This window comes from Octopus sinensis, linkage group LG6 (assembly GCF_006345805.1).
Source record: "Octopus sinensis linkage group LG6, ASM634580v1, whole genome shotgun sequence".
NCBI lineage: Eukaryota > Metazoa > Mollusca > Cephalopoda > Octopoda > Octopodidae > Octopus > Octopus sinensis.
The window spans coordinates 18,902,933-18,917,288 of NC_043002.1; positions in this window are offsets into that span (position 1 = coordinate 18,902,933).

Sequence of the window (14,356 nt, forward strand, 5' to 3'; positions counted from 1 at the left end):
AGTCTAGGGTTACGCAAAGGAATTCTGCATTTGTCAAGTTCGTGGTAACTGTTATAAATGGGCCGAACAACACTCAAGGTCTTTATCATATACTTCCTGAACCTGTCCACAGCGTGATCTGGCTTTAGATTGCCAGCTAACGATTGTAGGAGAATGCATTAGTATCATATATCCATTTATAGGTGAAGGGATGATAAAACTTCCCCCTCGCTAGGGACTCCACGACTCTCGGATAGACTTCCCCAACGTCTTTACCTGGAACGCGCAACTTAAAAGGTTCTGCATCCGCGAGAGACTACACATTGCTATAAAGAAAGCTATGCTTCTGTATTTTCGAAGACAGCATTTTCTCTTTTTATTATAATACCACCAACATTTCTTTTCATACATAAAAAAAACTTGCTAAATTTTGAGGCTGCACTTTGATTTTGATAATATTTTGATAATTGCTTTCTGGATTTACAACTTGCTTGTGTATTCTTTTATTCTTTTCTTGTTTTCGTTTCCAGACTGCAGTCATGCTGCCGCACGACCAAATGTTTATTTTACGCTTAGTACTTATACTATGGGGGTCTTTTTGGCGACCCGCTAAAGTGCGGTTACGTAAAGTAACTAACACCGGTTGGTAAATGGGGACAGGGACAAACGCAAACGCATAGACATACACACAATAGTTATATGCATAAATATATGTATGTAGTTATGTATGTATATAGATAGATAGATAGATAGATAGATAGATAGATAGATAGATAGATAGATAGATAGATAGATAGATAGATAGATCGACAGCCAGACAGACTGACTGACAGATAGAGAGAGAGAGATGTTATTTAGCCACGCAGGGCCGAACACAGAGGGGACAAAATACAGTGTAGAGCTTTTCTTTTTAAGAAAAGTGAAAAAAAAGAGAAAAATTAAATTTCGATCAAAAGCGATCGTGAAAAAAAAAGGGCGGGGGGGCCGATCGAAAGGGATCGTGTATCATAGAAAATATTATAAATGTTACAAAAAAGAAAAACAGATTAGGTTTATCTGTGGAAAGAAAAGCCTACGGAAAAGACCCCGGTAACCTTGGGTAATAATGTCCTACAAAACACATTACAGTAAGTCACTTTCTTTTTCTGATTCATAGGATTATGCTCAAGGTGATTCCGTCATTCACATGTGCCATCCTTGCTACATTCACCCATCTTTTATTGAAACATTTGCTAGACAAAACTTCCCTCTCTAACTCTCACCTTCCTTTTCAAGTGATACTTGAAGAAGTTGATGAGAGATTCACCAGAGAGGAAAGTGTTTATCTCTAGGCCTTTCAGACGCGTCCACCATACACATTCTTTCGCCATAGCCACAAGTACGATAAAAATGGCTCTTCCTTCCCGTTTGAAGGAAGGAGGCGCGACAATATTGACGATAGACTCGGCTGATAAACCGACTCGTCCCACATGCGATAGCAGTCGTTCGACATAGGCCCACATGTCGGAAATGGTTGGACACTGTACGATTGCATGCAGAACTGTTTCGTCGCTGTGTTTCTCGAGCCAAGCCTGTAGAGCTTATACCGAACTAGTAGCGCTTCTCGTTAGCACTGCCAAACCAGGGATCGCTAGAGGTTGTCCATAGGTCCCGGCCCGAAGTTCGTCTTGAACGGGCGGGTCAGGTATTCCTCGTCGACGCCCAGGTTCGCCCCAAGATCGTCGTCGTACTTCCCCTCCATTAATCCCCTATAGAATGTTTCCGTGATGATGCAGTCACTCAATGTCGACCCGGGGTGGCATGGAGACGAGCTGCGGGAAAGCGTGCCTCACAAACAGTGACCACACCTGTTCACCGTCGTCAACGTAGAACCGGATATGTTGCAGTCTCAGTGCGTCTGCGCATCATCAACCACGGCATACCCAGCCCTCCTTTTAGCGAGTGTTGACAGCAAACGGATCGCCTGACCATCGGAATGCTTCCTTTCCACAAGAAGCGGAAGAGGATGCTTTCCAATTTGGTGATGGTAGGGTCAGGGCAAGGCACGACGGTCAGGCGTAGTAGATGATGGACGCGATGTATGCGTTCGCCACCTCCGTCCGACCTTTTAGGGACAGCTTCCTCTCGGCCTATTGCTGGGTGAGAGTGGCCACCCTACTCGTTATTTCGTCCCAGTTCTTCTCCGTTTGGAAGTCCGGATCAAACCAGACCCCGAGCAACTCGACCGGACTGTCGGTCCAGCGTACCACGTTAGAGGCGCTGCTGGACGGCATGGGCTTGCTTCTCCAGGTGCCGATCCGCAAGCCCACTGAATTTTCCCGGTTGATTTTCGCTTGTTGCCGTTTCGTAGTCTTTCAATGTCTCGCCGACCAGCTCGATGTGGTCGTGAATAGACATTATGAAGGTGACGTAGTCCGCGTATGCGGACACGCTCGTCCCGCATCCCAATTCTCGCGGGATGCCCCTCAGCGTCGCCAGCTTCCACAGTAGTGGCTCGAGTGGCAATACGTAGAGAAGCGGCGAGAGGGGCATCCCTGAAAGACCGAATGTGCAATGTCAAATGGTCACGATAGATGCCCATTCACGCGAATTACTGAACGGATGCCTTTGTATAAGGACACGATCCAGCCGCGGAAAACGGGACCAAAACCAGCTGCTATGAAGACAGCCTCCAAGTATCGATGTTCTACCCTAACGAAAGGTTTGGATTGATCCAAATTGATCAGTGCCCCACCCATACCAGGTTTCTTAACTACCCTGTCTATGATGTAGCGCACGAGGTAGAGGTTGTCATGGATGCTCCGGTCCGGCACGGCGCACGTTTGTGCCTTATCAACCAGTTTCTTGTGACGGGCCTAAAGTTATCTATTACGTCCCCCTTATTTGAAGCTTTCTTCAGCAGTGTTAAGGCTCCTCGGCTCACAAAACTGGAGGTGCTCCCGTTTTGCTGCCAGTTGCAGTACACTGCTGCCAAGACGCCTCCAAACAAGTCTAGCATACAGTTGTAAAGCTCGTAGGGCAGACCATCCAAACCCGGCAATTTGTCCCTCGCGTACTCTGCCATCGCGTCCCCCACATCCGCCGCTGTAATGGCACCTTCGCAACACTCTGCTTCTCTGTGCAGATAGGTACAGAAGTCAACCCTGCGTTCTCGCTCGCTACATGTCCCGAACAGTCGGGCAAGATGCTGCTGAAAGGCCTTACACATTTTACTGGAATCGAGCAATTCGCGACCTTGTTCATCCACCAGAGACCGAATGTTGGCTTTGTTGCCCTGTTGCACCTCCGCCACCCGAGCCTCTCGCGCGGCTCCAACACTTCATTCCTTAGATCGCACATCCTAGCCCTGACAACATACCCTTCGTGTTTGGCGTTGAAGTGTTGGTCGAAGGCCAACCTCGCCGCCAATATATCGGATGCGATGTCACTTCTAATTGCCTCTTCTAGCTTCTAAACTAGGTCATCCTCTATTTTGTTTCTATCTATCGCTAGCGCTTTGCTATACCTAATCGCTTCAGCTTTTATTGCTCTCTTGAGGTAAAACCACCATTTTTTGTTGATGATGGCACCCGTCAAAGCCCTCTTCACTGGCGTGCTAATCCGGTCTCTGAAAACCTGTCTTGACGAGAAAGATGCGTTCAGTTTCCAGTAACCAGGACCCTGCCTATGTACCTTATCTAAAGTTTGTGATCCGTGTAGCTAACTATGTGGAATTGTGGACACCCTATGCTATCTCTGTCTACTGTCCTACAAAGTATTCTATCTAGAAACGATCTCGACGACCCAATGCGGTTGCTCCAAGTCCACGTTGGCGCATTTGGATGGTCGAGTCGGTACCTGACGTAGAGTTCAAAGCGTCTGAGCAGGTATCTGAGGCATTTGCATCCCAGTCCATTCCTATTTCTACCCACGTAGTCTAGATGCGTGTCCAATGTAGCATTCCAATCCCACACAAAAGTAAAGGACGAACGTTCCTAGGAATACTTCTAAACGTCGAGAGAAATCCGGCCGACCTGTTAAACGCGGTGCGTAGAATGAGATGAGTCGAGAAGCACACCCATTGCTTCCATCGACATCCAGGACGACCGTCTACCCTCCGGGTCTGCGAATATTGTTTTTACTTCGAGATCCAGACTCCTGCGAAAACATACTGCGTGCGACTACCGCCATTCTCGGCAGACAGAGCGAAAAATAATGTTAAACTGTACGCGCCAAACATGGACTTGAGGGCCCGTGGATTATGGAGTCTGGTTTCACTTATGGCTATAATTTCTAAGTCGTTTGACTTTATGTCTTTTTAAGAGGTGCCCTTGTTTCCGAGGGGACCCCAAGTCACGGACATTCACACAACCAATCTTGATCATAATTCTAACGAGTGTGTTTTAAAACACAAACGAAAGGAACAGAGAGTCACTTACCGTTGAAAGTTTTGTCTCCTCCTTTGATTTTTCATCAAGGAGGTTCTTGTAGAGTTTTTCGGACGAGTATTTTATTGTGTTCTGGTTGTATTGTGCATGGGTGGTTGCTTGTTTTTATGTTTTTATGTTTTCCTCTGTTAAGTCTGTTTTTGTGTTGATGTATTCTATAAACTCTGTATTTTGTGTTGATGGCTGTGAGTATCATGGCTGCATATGTTTTGTGGTGTCGGTGCTGGTGTTGTTTGTGTTAGAGTTCGAAATGGTTTTGGGAGTTGTGTATCTCCCTGCTTTGTTCGCGGTTGCTTTTGTTCTTTTCTTGCTCCTCTTTCTCCTTTCTTTCTGGCTATTTGCCACTCCTCGTTGCTTTCGTCTTCCGACAAAATTTCTGAGGAATCGGAAGGGGTTAAGGGTATATTGTCAGCATCTATGTATGTTTGTGTAAATGGTTGTGTTGTTGTTTTCGTTGATGTTGGTTGTAGATAGATAGATAGATAGATAGATAGATAGATAGATAGATAGATAGATAGATAGATAGACAGACAGACAGTCAGACAGACTGACAGACAGGCAGACAAACAGACAGACAGACAGACAGACAGATAGATAGATAGATAGATAGATAGATAGATAGATAGATAGATAGATAGATAGATAGATAGATAGTCAGACAGACTGACAGGCAGGCAGGCAGACAGACAGACAGACAGATAGACAGACAGACAGACAGACAGATAGATAGATAGATAGATAGATAGATAGATAGATAGATAGATAGATAGATAGATAGATAGATAGATATATGTTTCTTTATTAGCCACACAGGGCTGCACACAGATAGAACAAATTACAAGGTAGAGCTTTTCTTTTGAAGGTTGAAAAAAAAAAGGAAGGGGGAGTTTTCGATCAAAAGGGATCGTAAAAGGAGAGAAAGAGGACAAAAAAAGGGGGGGCTAAAAAGGGGGAGAGAAAAAAAATTGATCAATAGGGATCGTTATCACAGAAATGTCATATGAAGTGTAAAGGGGAGGACAGTGAGGTTTACCCGTGGAAACAAAAGCCTACGGAAAAGACCACGGTAACCTCGGTCAATGGAGTCACATGTTATATTTCTTTTTTTTTTTTTTTTTGGCGAATAAGCAACTCTCTGTTTTCAATTTCTGGGTTCATAGGATCATGCTCAAGGTGGCTTCGTCATTCATACGTGCCATTCTTGCTACATTCACCCCCATTTTTTTTAAAACATTCGCTAGACAAAACTTGCCTCTCTACTGTCACTTTTCCTTTCAAGTGGTACTTGAAGAAGTTGATGAGAGATTCACCAGAGAGGAAAGTGTTTGTCTCCAATCCTTTCAGACGCGTCCACCAGATACTTCTTCTTTCGCCATAGCCACAAGTATGATGAAAATAGCTCTTCCTTCCCGTTTGAAAGAAGGAGGCGTGACATATTGACGATAGACTCAGCTGATAAGCCGACTCGTCCCACCGTGACAGCAGTTGTTCGACATAAGCCCACAGGTCGGAAATTGTTGGACACTGCACGAGTGCGTGCAGAACGGTTTCGTCGCTCTGGACCGCATCTCGGGCAGGTCGGCCCCGTGTTTCTCGAGCCGTGTCTGTAGAGCTTATCCGAACGGGTAGCGCTTCTCGGTAGCACTGCCAGGCCAGGGACTCTGGAAGTTGTCCATGGGCCTGGCCCGAAAGTCGTCCTGAAACAGGCGGGTCAGGTACTCCTCGTCGACGTCCAGGTTCGCCCCGAGCTCGTCGTCGTACCTCCCCTCCACTAAACCCCTATAGAATGCTTGGTTGTGTTTTGAAGTCACTCAAGGTCGACCCAGGACGGCAGAGTTGCTTGAGAGCAACGCGACACTCGCGGTGCCATTCGCCCTTCCTCGGCCTCTTTTTGATCCACGACTGCAGTTCGGTCATGGAGACGAGCTGCGGGAAAGCGTGCCTCACAAACGGCGACCACACCTGTTCACCGTCGTCTACATAGAGCCGGAGATGTCGCAGTTTGTGATCCGTGTAGCTAACTATGTGGAATTGTGGACACCCTATGCTATCTCTGTCTACTGTCCTACAAAGTATTCTATCTAGAAACGATCTCGACGACCCAATGCGGTTGCTCCAAGTCCACGTTGGCGCATTTGGATGGTCGAGTCGGTACCTGACGTAGAGTTCAAAGCGTCTGAGCAGGTATCTGAGGCATTTGCATCCCAGTCCATTCCTATTTCTACCCACGTAGTCTAGATGCGTGTCCAATGTAGCATTCCAATCCCACACAAAAGTAAAGGACGAAACGTTCCTAGGAATACTTCTAAACGTCGAGAGAAATCCGGCCGACCTGTTAAACGCGGTGCGTAGAATGAGATGAGTCGAGAAGCACACCCATTGCTTCCATCGACATCCAGGACGACCAGTCTACCCTCCGGGTCTGCGAATATTGTTTTTACTTCGAGATCCAGACTCCTGCGAAAACATACTGCCGTGCGACTACCGCCCATTCTCGGCAGACAGAGCGAAAAATAAATGTTAAACTGTACGCCAAACATGGACTTGAGGGCCCGTGGATTATGGAGTCTGGTTTCACTTATGGCTATAATTTCTAAGTCGTTTGACTTTATGTCTTTTTAAGAGGTGCCCTTGTTTCCGAGGGGACCCCAAGTCACGGACATTCACACAACCAATCTTGATCATAATTCTAACGAGTGTGTTTTAAAACACAAACGAAAGGAACAGAGAGTCACTTACCGTTTGAAAGTTTTGTCTCCTCCTTTGATTTTTCATCAAGGAGGTTCTTGTAGAGTTTTTCGGACGAGTATTTTATTGTGTTCTGGTTGTATTGTGCATGGGTGGTTGCTTGTTTTTATGTTTTTATGTTTTCCTCTGTTAAGTCTGTTTTTGTGTTGATGTATTCTATAAACTCTGTATTTTGTGTTGATGGCTGTGAGTATCATGGCTGCATATGTTTTGTGGTGTCGGTGCTGGTGTTGTTTGTGTTAGAGTTCGAAATGGTTTTGGGAGTTGTGTATCTCCCTGCTTTGTTCGCGGTTGCTTTTGTTCTTTTCTTGCTCCTCTTTTCCTTTCTTTCTGGCTATTTGCCACTCCTCGTTGCTTTCGTCTTCCGACAAAATTTCTGAGGAATCGGAAGGGGTTAAGGGCATATTGTCAGCATCTATGTATGTTTGTGTAAATGGTTGTGTTGTTGTTTTCGTTGATGTTGGTTGTAGATAGATAGATAGATAGATAGATAGATAGATAGATAGATAGATAGATAGATAGATAGATAGATAGATAGATAGATAGACAGACAGACAGTCAGACAGACTGACAGACAGGCAGACAAACAGACAGACAGACAGACAGACAGATAGATAGATAGATAGATAGATAGATAGATAGATAGATAGTCAGACAGACTGACAGGCAGGCAGGCAGACAGACAGACAGACAGATAGACAGACAGACAGACAGACAGATAGATAGATAGATAGATAGATAGATAGATAGATAGATAGATAGATAGATAGATAGATAGATAGATAGATAGATAGATAGATATGTTTCTTTATTAGCCACACAGGGCTGCACACAGATAGAACAAATTACAAGGTAGAGCTTTTCTTTTGAAGGTTGAAAAAAAAAAAAAGGAAGGGGGAGTTTCGATCAAAAGGGATCGTAAAAGGAGAGAAAGAGGACAAAAAAAAAGGGGGGCTAAAAAAAGGGGGAGAGGAAAAAAAAATTGATCAATAGGGATCGTTATCACAGAAATGTCAATATGAAGTGTAAAGGGGAGGACAGGTGAGGTTTACCCGTGGAAACAAAAGCCTACGGAAAAGACCACGGTAACCTCGGTCAATGGAGTCACATGTTATATTTCTTTTTTTTTTTTTTTTGCGAATAAGCAACTCTCTGTTTTCAATTTCTGGGTTCATAGGATCATGCTCAAGGTGGCTTCGTCATTCATACGTGCCATTCTTGCTACATTCACCCATCTTTTTTTAAAACATTCGCTAGACAAAACTTGCCTCTCTACTCTCACTTTCCTTTTCAAGTGGTACTTGAAGAAGTTGATGAGAGATTCACCAGAGAGGAAAGTGTTTGTCTCCAATCCTTTCAGACGCGTCCACCAGATACATTCTTTCGCCATAGCCACAAGTATGATGAAAATAGCTCTTCCTTCCCGTTTGAAAGAAGGAGGCGTGACAATATTGACGATAGACTCAGCTGATAAGCCGACTCGTCCCACACGTGACAGCAGTTGTTCGACATAAGCCCACAGGTCGGAAATTGTTGGACACTGCACGAGTGCGTGCAGAACGGTTTCGTCGCTCTGACCGCATCTCGGGCAGGTCGGCCCCGTGTTTCTCGAGCCGTGTCTGTAGAGCTTATCCCGAACGGGTAGCGCTTCTCGGTAGCACTGCCAGGCCAGGGATCTCTGGAAGTTGTCCATGGGGCCTGGCCCGAAAGTCGTCCTGAACAGGCGGGTCAGGTACTCCTCGTCGACGTCCAGGTTCGCCCCGAGCTCGTCGTCGTACCTCCCCTCCACTAAACCCCTATAGAATGCTTTGGTTGTGTTGAAGTCACTCAAGGTCGACCCAGGACGGCAGAGTTGCTTGAGAGCAACGCGACACTCGCGGTGCCATTCGCCTTCCTCGGCCTCTTTTTGATCCACGACTGCAGTTCGGTCATGGAGACGAGCTGCGGGAAAGCGTGCCTCACAAACGGCGACCACACCTGTTCACCGTCGTCTACATAGAGCCGGAGATGTCGCAGTCTCAGCGCGTGTGTGTGCGCATCATCAACCACGGCATGCCCAGCCCTCCTTTTAACGGGTGTTGACAGCAAATGGATCGCCTGACCATCGGGACGCATCCTTTCCACAAGAAGCGAAAGAGAATGCGTTGTAGTTTGGTGTGATGGTAGGGTCGGGACAAGGTACGACGGTCAGGCGGTAGTAGATGACGGACGCGATGTACGTGTTCGCCACCTCCGCCCGACCTTTTAGGGACAGTTTCCTCTCGGCCCATTGCCGGGCGAGAGTGACCACCCTACTCGTTATCTCGTTCCAGTTCTTCTCCACTTGGAGGTCCGGACCAAACCAGACCCCGAGCAACTCAACCGGGCCGTCGGTCCAGCGTCCCACGACGGAGGCGCTGGTGGACGGCATGGGCTTGCTTCTCCAGGTGCCTAGTCGCAAGCCCACTGACTTTTCCCGGTTGATTTTCGCTCCTGTCACCGCTTCGTAGTTTTTCAGTGTCTCGCCGACCTGCTCGATGTGCTCGTGGCTAGACACTATGACGGTGACGTCGTCCGCGTATGCAGACACGCTCGTCCCGCATCCCAGTTCTCGCGGGATGCCTCTCAATGTTGCCAGCTTCCGCAATACTGGCTCGAGAGTCAATACGTATAGAAGCGACGAGAGGGGGCATCCCTGACGGACCGAACGTGTGATGTCGAAGGGTCTCGATAGATGTCCATTCACGCGAATTACCGAACGGATGCCTCTGTACAAAGCGGCTATCCAGCCGCGGAAGACAGGACCGAAGCCAGCCGCTCCGAGGACCGCCTCCAAGTATCGATGGTCCACCCTATCGAAAGCTTTCGATTGATCCAAATTGATCAGCGCCCCACCCATGCCAGGTTCGTTAACTACCCTGTCTATGATGTAGCGCATCAGGTGGAGGTTGTCATGGATGGTCCGGCCTGGCACGGCGCATGTTTGCGCCTTGTCGACCAGTTTCTCGATGACAAGCGCCAACCTCTTGGCTAGCACCTTGGCCAAAATTTTCAGGTCTGCATTAAGCAGAGTGATGGGCCTAAAGTTATCTATTACATTTCCCTTGTTTAGATCTTTCTTCAGAAATGTTACGGCTCCTCGGCTCACAAAACCAGGAATGCTCCAGTTTTGCTGCCAGTTGCAGTACACCGCCGCCAAGAGATCTCCAAACAAGTCTGGCATACAATTGTAAAGCTCGTAGGGTAGACCATCCAAACCCGGTGATTTGTCCCTTGAGCATTCTGCCATCGCTTCATGCACTTCCGCCGCCGTGATGGCACCTTCGCAGCACCCTGCCTTTCTTGTCGAGAGTCGTGGTAGGCTATGTAGGTAGGCACTGAAGTCCACCCTACGTTCTTGACCTCCACTCGTTCCGAACAGTCGGGCAAAATGCTGCTGAAAGGCTTCACACATTTTACTTGGCTCGAGCAATTCGCGCCCCTGTTCATCTACCAGGGACCGAATAGTGGCTTTGTTGCCCTGTTGCGCCTCTGCCACCCGGGCCTCTCTCGCGGCTCCAACACCTTCGTTCCTTAGAGCACGCATCATAGCTCTGACAGCACATCCTTCGTGTTTGGCGTTGAAGTGTTGGTCGAGGGCCAACCTCGCCGCCAAAACGTCGGATGCGATGCCGCTTCTAATTGCCTCTTCTAGCTTCTTAACTAGCTCACCCTCAACTCTATTTCTATCTATGGCTAGTGCTTTGCTGTACCTAATCGCTTCTGCTTTTACTGCTCTCTTGAGGGCAAACCACCATTTGTTGTGTTGATGATGGCTCCCGTCAAAGCCCTCTTTACTAGTGTGCTAATCCGGTCTCTGAAAACCTGTCTCGATGGGAAAGACGCGTTTAGTTTCCAGTATCCGGGACCCTGCCTAAGTGTCTTACCTAAGTCTAGCGTACATGTCACAAGTTTGTGATCTGTGTAGCTGACTATGTGGAATTGTGGACATCCTATGCTATCCCTGTCTACTGTCCTACACAGTATCCTATCTAGATACGATCTCGACGACCCGATGCGGTTGCTCCATGTCCACGTTGGCGCATTCGGGTGGTCTAGTCGGAACCTGTCAGACAGTTGAAAGCGTCTGAGCAGGTCTCTGAGGCATTTGCATCAGATAGATAGATAGATAGATAGATAGATAGATAGATAGATAGATAGATAGATAGATAGATAGATAGATAGATAGATAGATAGATAGATAGATAGATAGATAGATAGATAGATAGATAGATAGATAGATATATAATAGATAGATAGATAGAAGATAGATAGATAGATAGATAGATAGATAGATGATAGATAGATAGAAGATAGATAGATAGATAGATAGATAGATAGAAGATAGATAGATAGATAGAAGATAGATATAGATAGATAGATAGATAAGTTTCTTTATTGGCCACACAGGGCTGCACACAGATGGGACAAGTTACAAGGTAGTGCTTTTCTTTTGGGGGAGAAAAAAAAATATGGCGTAGGTTTTCGATCAAAAGGGATCGAAAAAGGGAAAAAAGAAACAAAGAAAAGAAAAAAGGAAAAAAAAGAAAAAAAGGAAAAGAAAAAAAAAGAAAAAAAGGGAAAAAAGAAAAGAAAAATGAAAAAAGAAGAAAAAAGAGGGAAAAAGGGGAGAGGAAAAAAAACGACCAATAGGGATCGTGTATCACAGTGTCATGATGTATGGTGTAAAGGGGAAATCAAGTAAGGTTTATCCGTGGGAAGAAAAGCCTACGAAAAATACCACGGTAACCTTGGTCAATATTGTTATATGTTACCACATTTGTTTGCAAGTGGGTAACCCTCTGTTTTCAATTTCTGGGGTCATAGGATTATGCTCAAGGTGGCTTCGTCATTCATACGTGCCTTCCTTGCTACATTCACCAATCTTTTTTTAAAACGTTCGCTAGACAAAGCTTGCCTCTCTACTCTCACTTTCCTTTTCAAGTGGCACTTGAAGAAGTTGATGAGAGGTTGACCAGAGACGAAATTGTTTGTCTCCAATCCTTTCAGACGCGTCCACCAGCTACATTCTTTCGCCATAGCCACAAGGATGATGAAAATAGCTCTTCCTTCCCGTTTGAAAGAAGGAGGCGTGACAATATTGACGATAGACTCAGCTGAGATAGATAGATAGATAGATAGATAGATAGATAGATAGATAGATAGATAGATAGATAGATAGATAGATAGATAGATAGATAGATACTAAAGTACTGAGTTAAAGCAAACAATTAGGCAAGGCAGGACAAGGACATTTAATTTCATTTACTTCGATCTAAAATTTAGCTACGTAACGAATATTAGCGCATTGTCTTGAACGAAGACTCTGTAACTTGGGTATCCTGTCGTCGGAGAAATATAGACTAGACAGCGATATTTGTGGAAGTTCTTTATATCCAGGAGGGTGAGAGGGTTCATCTAGATCCAGTTAGATTGGGTCTTCTTTAGGTAAGTCAATGATCAGAAAGAATGGACAAGTGACACAGCATAGAGAGGAGAAAGAATTGTTATGCAGTTCTCCGTATTGAGGGAAAATGAAGATGAGTGCTAGTAGATCCAAAGTTGTGGAATTTTAGTGGCACATGTATTTGAGCCCTCAGAACGTATACCCATTAATTTGAGTCATCCTGACGAAAATTCTGCATATCCTCTCTATATATAGATATAGATACGTGTGTGTAAGTGTATGTATATAACATCCACCACTACCACAAATTATTTAGAAGCGAAATAACAAACAACTACCGTAAATCCTCGAGTATAGTCCGCCCTTCAGTATAATACGCAGAGAATTTTTAGGGGGCTGTACTTCTGAAAAACCTAAACCTTGTGTATAACAAGCACTCCTTCTCTAACTTGAGTCGTGCGTAATTAAGCCAGCAGCACCTAGTCGAACAAACACTTCCGTGCATGCATAATACAATAATGGTGATGTTCTTAACTGTTATATGGGAATGTAAAAATGTTTGCAAATTGTTTTTGTTACATGTTATTCTGTGTTCTGAATACTTTTATTTTAATAAATGTCGCTTACTGCAAGTTATGGATGATTCTTTTATGCTTTCATTGCTTTCAGGTTTAGATTAAGTTATTGTGCGCCCGACATCACAAAATGCGTCTGAATAAACATTGCCGTACTGCAAATAGAGAGTCGGACATTGCTTAGAAAATACTTTTCATTTTTAACCTCGTATATAGTACGCACTAGGGATTTTGACCTTTAAATTTTGGGGGAAAATGCGGATTATACTCGAGGATTTACGGTATAAGATAATGAATATCAATACATTAAGTAGTATTAACATAAAGACCAAGGAAATAATAACAAATTATAAGAAGGGAGATAAAACGGAATATTTTGAACATAAAAGACCCAGAATAAGCTTAAAAGACTACAAATCCAATTTTAACAATAATTCTAGCGTTAGATTAATCTGCCCAGGTAAGTCCGACCTCGGGAAAATAATTAAAGCAATAATTGATGAATATATACACCAACACTCAGAAACCTGTTAAAATTAAAACTATGGTTAACACACAAGAAGTAATACATTGGTTTAATAAATTAGACAAAAAAAAGAGTAAAAAACTTATACAAATTTATATAGATAGCTACTATTCCTCAATTAACCCTATATTATTAAATAAGGCCTTCTTGTTTGCAAAAATGAATTCTAATCGAACTTTGAGTGAAATCACTATAATGTTAGCAGCTAGGAAAACCATTATAAAATTTGCAAATAAATATTGGCTAAGAAAAAACACTTGCGATAACTTTGATATTACAATGAGATCTGCTTACTCAGCACGGGGCACAGATTTAGTGGGAGTATATATATATATATATTATTTAATTTAAGTAATGAATTTCTAGAAATAACAATAGCGACAACCAATTACCTCCCTTTATTTATCTACTTGTTAAATCATTCACTCGTGAATTCCATCACACACAAGATGGACAAAATTTCTTCTGAATAAGAAAAAATATATATTCAAATAAGCAAAACATAATATCATGATTAGTGATAGAGAAACCGGTCGATATATAAAAAATTATATTAAAATTATGTAAGTGTGCGTATTTTCCTTTTTTAATTTCTCATAATATATATTATATATATATGTATATATATATATATATATATATATATATATATATATATATATATATATATATATAA